Raw genomic sequence first — 6,000 nt, 5'->3', positions numbered from 1 at the left:
CAGTTCCGGTAATGGATACTTGAGGCTGACTCCTGAGACAATCTCCATTGATTGCTGTTGTAGAGAGTGTTAGTGTTAATGTGTGTTTTTGGGGGCGTTGTACCCCAGAACCTTCAGGGGATTTTCAGGGTTATCCCCGTCGGAATGTTATGTTGGGAACTTGTTCCTGTATATGATGTGGCTAACTGTGGATGTCTCAGAACCTGGTCATTAAACGTCCTGATAAAGGCTGAGGTTATAACAAGTGCCATGTCAAAATGATCAACTTTGCAGCATACAAAAGACTACAACGCCTCAATAGATAGTTTCTTCATTCACACCAACTCTCAAGGATTTGTTTTCCCTTGTATAACTTGTCATTATTTTCACTGGCGCTATCTCACAAATATTATATGGCCTTCTGTATGATATAGCCCATCCAAGAAGTTTCAGTTTTGGGGAGTTACTAGTAAAATACTAGGCTTAGTAACTCATCTAGTTAGAACATTGCGCCAGTCTGTAGTTTGTTAGTCAGCTAGCATTTGGTAGCAAGCCATAATCATCCACAGTTAACTGTTAGCAGAGCTGTAGTGAAACTTGAAAAATTTTGCCTTGAAAGTAAAAGTTACGGATTAGCACTGCAGCCGGCGTGTTTCAAAAGGCACAACTTTTACTTTGAAGACAGACTTTTTCAATTTCTGCTTCGAGTCACACTTTCCAAATTTTCACTACGTTTCAGAGGGCAGCTAGCGAGTGTTTGCAGATGAGGCGACATCCTCCAAGCAAACATACAACTAGGCAACTGGCTAACAACCAAAGCAATCACAAGAAGGTTTTCGGTGCCTCACTGTATATTGCCATATGACAGCTAGCAACCAACATCAACGATTCACCAACCAGTTGGGGAGTACATATTTTCAACTTTCCAGATGGCCTGTGTGACTGGGGCCCAAGTTGCCACAGCAAACCCAGAAAGTTCCCCCACACCAGACACTACAATTTTAGGCATTGCTTACTTCGTCTACTAAGCTAAACATAAATAATTTTATAAGCTCAAAAAATGTCGGTAAATATGATGTAAGAAATTAAGTTTACACTACTAAATTACTTTAAAACTCATGAAAAAAAGCAACATGGTGGTCTCACGTTTGCCAAATATAGATGCATGCCTTTTTCCATAAACTTCGACCTTGTGCAGCAACTGACCACAAAGCAGCGTCCTAACATAGCAAAAAGGTTTTCATCCCATCTGCCATATTTGTCGAGTCATATTACATTCACTCTGCTTATGTTGTTGTGGTGAACTTAGTCACCTTCAAACCTCCATTTCTCAATGAATAGTATAATTAAAAAGTAAAAACATTCAGGAGATTGTCCTCTCATTTCCAGTTATAAGGCAACCAACCCTCCTGTGTCCTTGAGTCCTTGCCAAGACTAATGACAAGCTTTGTTGTCTCTCCATTTGTTTTCCTCATGTCCTCTGCTGTGTCGCTACACAGTTAGAGAGAGATTACAGTTGTATTGGGTGCCGCCTGTCACTGTACAAATGCCCGTCATTAATTTTACAGGCAGAAGGCAATTTCAGAGAAGTGGATAAGTTCTGATAATGGCGCGAGCTCTGTTGTGCTGTCATGCCAGAGAAAGAAACATCAGGTCAAAAGATGTTTCTTCTCTTCATTCTAACTTTTGTATCTGGTTTGTGTTTTTTTTTTTTTACAACACTGTGACCCAGAAGTTTTAGGCCGTTATCTCTCTTAATTTGCCTGCTGACAGACCTGACATAGTGCATGTGTGTGTGTTTTTTCTTTTGTAGCAAAGACTATAAAAATGAAGTGACAGAGCTGAGGATGGGAGAGATTAATGATAAAGACAAAGTATAAGATATTATGAATTGCCAAAAGATCTTTTTAACATTGCCACTGTCCTCTTATGTTCTCATATAAATCACATCATAAGCCTGGTGCTCATAAGGAGCTGTCAGCTGAAATCAGAGGGCACTTGTAGATTTGTTTCTCTCATTCAGAGAGCGGCTCAGATTCATCCCCAGCTATATATTCATGTGATGGCCTGTCTCATCCTCATCCTCCGCTCTCTAATAACTCAGTGTGTGTGATTGCATTAGGAGCATGATAAATGTAAAATAGAAGCTCACCGCCGAGTGCATCATCACAAATTACTCTGCCGCCGATGCTAGTTACAGATGGGACCAGGAGGGATGTGTTGTTTTTGAGCTGTCTGCGTCACAGCACTGTTGTTTTCACACCAAAAGCGAGGATTTTTTTTTCTTTCTGAAAAAAGGCAAAAAAAAAAAAGGGAAATGCTGCCTCTGAATCCACTGAGTCCTCTTCTGGCTGTCGCCGGCTGATGAGATTTGTGCCCACTCAGCCCTGCAGAAAATTTACTAAGGTTTTATACATGCTAATAGGAAACTTATATGAAATATTCAGGAATCTTTTCTCTGTTTTTACCCCTGAAACAATCCACTATGACATATTTGCAACTGACTGTACACACTGTACAGTAAATGGCACAGATAGCCCAACATGGATTACAGATTTATTCATGTCCATGTCATGCTTTTACTGAAGTTATGGTTCTGTTACTGTTTTATAATCTTTTTTTTATCCGACATAAATGTGCCTGTGTTAAAATGTGAAACATCTAGAATCCACAGTTGCTTTTAGGTACAAATATTTATAGTACACATTGAGAGAGAGTCCTCTTTCAGGGAGTGCTAACTAGATTTCTCTCAGTCTTGAGTTCAGCACTTGCTGTTAAGGTGTTACTACTGCCTCAGGTTGACGAAGGGTGTCTTGTGCATTCAGCCTATCACAGCTGAAAGGTTTCTTGATATAGTGAAATCTACTTGAAATAACCCCCATCACAACAATTTTAAGTCTTATGTGTCTTTATTCATCCTGAAATGATCCTTCAATAGTACCAACGGCCAGGCTTCATTGTGCTGGAGTCAGCCAGTCCCTCAAGTGCCCAATATAAGAGTAGTTTAACAGGAGAGAGGTTTGTTTGTGAGTCTCTTTTACTGCCATGTGTAAATAAATTGTCTTGACCAAAGCAGTGAACTGAACAGAGAAAACTACTGAATGCCCAGTAATTTGAGGTTTGCCCTCATTCAGGCAGGCCACAGAGCCAAACTTATTCAGTCCTGGCATATCAATGGAACTCAGTGGCAACTCACAGCTTAAATAAAATGATGGCCTTCAGTTCCTGCAACTGGCAAATTGCAAGAACTAAATATTGGGCTATTAAGCTTCTTTAACTTCCTACAACTGCAAGCTGCTTTGCAACCCACCTCCATCCTGCAGTTTCTTTCTTAATGTCATGCATGTAGCTGTGAATGTCAGCCCTACTATTTACAGGCGGTCTTGCACCTGCCTTCTGCTGTGTTGAACAGCGGGGAGGTCCCAGAACAGAGCCATACACCAAATATAAATGACTAGAGATGGAAGAAGAGCAGTTGCTATATTTGCACTGTTGCCATATAGCAAGAGGGTCCTGGGTTTAAATCCAAGTTTTGTCCTTCTGTGTGGAGTGTTCTTCCCATACTTATACAGGTTCTTACCTCTGGTGGCTCTTATGGGAAGTAATGATGATATAGATGTAGGTCATAGCACCAGTTGTTGTGGTTGAACTTATGATTTGTTTTTTGAAAAGCATTATGATAGAATAGAAATTTGATATTCAGGCAGTAGGACTACGGTGCATATTAATTTCACTTAATTAATTGTTTTCAGTTGTAACCCAAGTGATTTGCCAGCAGGCCTGTGTTACTGTTAACAGGAAAATATTATCTATTTTCCCGATCTGTTGGCACCAACATTACTGGTATAACTGCAGATAAAAGAACATTTTAAAAGTGAAGAAGAAATGGGTGAAACAGCCACTGACCATGTTATGAGTGTTGATTTTGCATTGTTGTCCACCACACGAGATTCTACAACTTCCCTGTTGGGAAGTTTGGGTGTTCAGAATGCCACAAACACAACAACAACCATCTGATCCAAGCCTATTGCATAGAGCATAAACAAATGAATAAATAACTACATAAAAGTGCTAAGGTCATCTGTTTATGTGCTGTGTCTTGAAAAGTGAAGATTTTTATATATTTGTTAGTATAATTGTTATAGATAGTTTTGCATTTTATCATGAGTCTTAAAAATCTCATGCCAACCTCGCTCTTTTCTCAATAAACAATATACTTAAAGTTGTGGTTAATGTTACAAAGAAAATTATATAAAGTAAACCTGCAGTCTAGTTTGTTAATCATCTGGTATGGGCAAAGCCTATCTAGAAGAGTCATTTTGTTACCTAGTCATCCCACTGAATAGCTTGCGATTCAGCTGGGGGGTCAAAACAGGCTGCTTGTGAGACAGTCCTCAATAAATCAGAGCTAAAACAATTGTTTTTCTACACTGTCTTCTAGAACAAGACATGTTCACTGATAATTCTTCACACTGTCATGATGGTGGTAGTTCTTAATTACTGATCATTTACTTGTGTCTTTGTTTATTATTGTTTATTATTTTATGTCCAGCACTGTCTCCATGCAGATATATAATTACCATTCTTTACTGACTATTAAATCTGGATTTCCAGAGTCAACAAAACAGGGTAGTTTTTCCACCGCTGCTTGAACATGGATGGACTTCAGATCCTTAAGTTAAATCCATTATAAAGACAGTCTGTTCATCTACCCATTTTTCTCTAATTCAACTTAATTACATAACTACAATAATAGGAAAGATGCCCATTAGAGATATCACCTCCTTATGTCCTGTTTGGGACATTCACCATCCATCCACTGTGCATCGTTGCTTATTAACAGTTCACTGAGGGAAGGGTCTGTTCTTTCCTACTCTAAACATGCTGATGCAACTTCTTCACTAAATAAACTTAATGTTAATGCCACCTGTGTTGGTATTTTCCAATAATGTCATTGTTAACAATTATTAGAAAGCACTCTACTGAGACTGCTCTTTTGAAGGTCTATAACAATCTGTTGATGGTTTCTGATGCCAGGAATTGTTTTGTGCTCATTCTACTTAACCTCAGTGCAGCATTTGATACTGTTGACTGTAAAATGTAACTTAATAAACTTGAGATTCTGGCTGGTAGTTCTGGCACTTCATTAGAATGTTTTTCTTTCTATTTATCTGATGGAACTTTGTTCGGAGAAACAAATTCTTCTCTTACTTTGCCTCCTTAACCTGTGGGGTTCCACAAGGTTCAGTCATCGGTAAATTATTATTTCTTTCTACATTCTTCCATTAGCTTACATCATTCAGTCCTTTAGTGATATCCATCCATCCATCCATTCGCTTCCGCTTATCCTTTTCAGGGTCGCGGGGGGCGCTGGAGCCTATCCCAGCTGTCATAGGGCGAGAGGCGGGGTACACCCTGGACAGGTCGCCAGTCTGTCGCAGGGCCAACACACAGGTACAGACAACCATTCGCACTCTCATTCACTCGCACATTCACACCTAGTGGCAATTTGGATTATCCGATTAACCTATCCCCACAAGCTGCATGTCTTTGGACGGTGGGAGGAAGCCGGAGTACCCGGAGAGAACCCACGCAAACACGGGGAGAACATGGGAGAACATGCAAACTCCACACAGAAAGACCCCGGCCTGATGGTGGAATTAGTGATAGTTTTGATAATTTTTATGCTGATGACATTCAGTCCAATATGTTTTTTAAGCCTCATCAGTTGTGCACTCTATTCCACTGTTTAACCCAGATTAGTGACTGGCTTTTTATCAGTCAGTCTTTTTCTTTGTTTTGTTCAGTTGCTAAGTCAACACTCAAAGTCTTGCAACATATGTTCTCCATGACTTAAGAGGAGAACATTATTCATGCATGGTGTCATCGGGGCGATCGTGAATGAACAGTGGTATTGTAAAGTGCTTTGAGGTGTCCTGAAAGGCGCTATATAAATGCAATCCATTGTTATTATTATTATCGTGCTTAGATTTCTGTAATGGCCTGTTTGCTGGCTTAGAT

This window comes from Astatotilapia calliptera, chromosome 23 (assembly GCF_900246225.1).
Source record: "Astatotilapia calliptera chromosome 23, fAstCal1.2, whole genome shotgun sequence".
Classification (NCBI taxonomy): Eukaryota; Metazoa; Chordata; class Actinopteri; order Cichliformes; family Cichlidae; genus Astatotilapia; species Astatotilapia calliptera.
The sequence above is the reverse complement of the archived record's forward strand: the minus strand, read 5'-3'. Positions refer to the sequence as shown.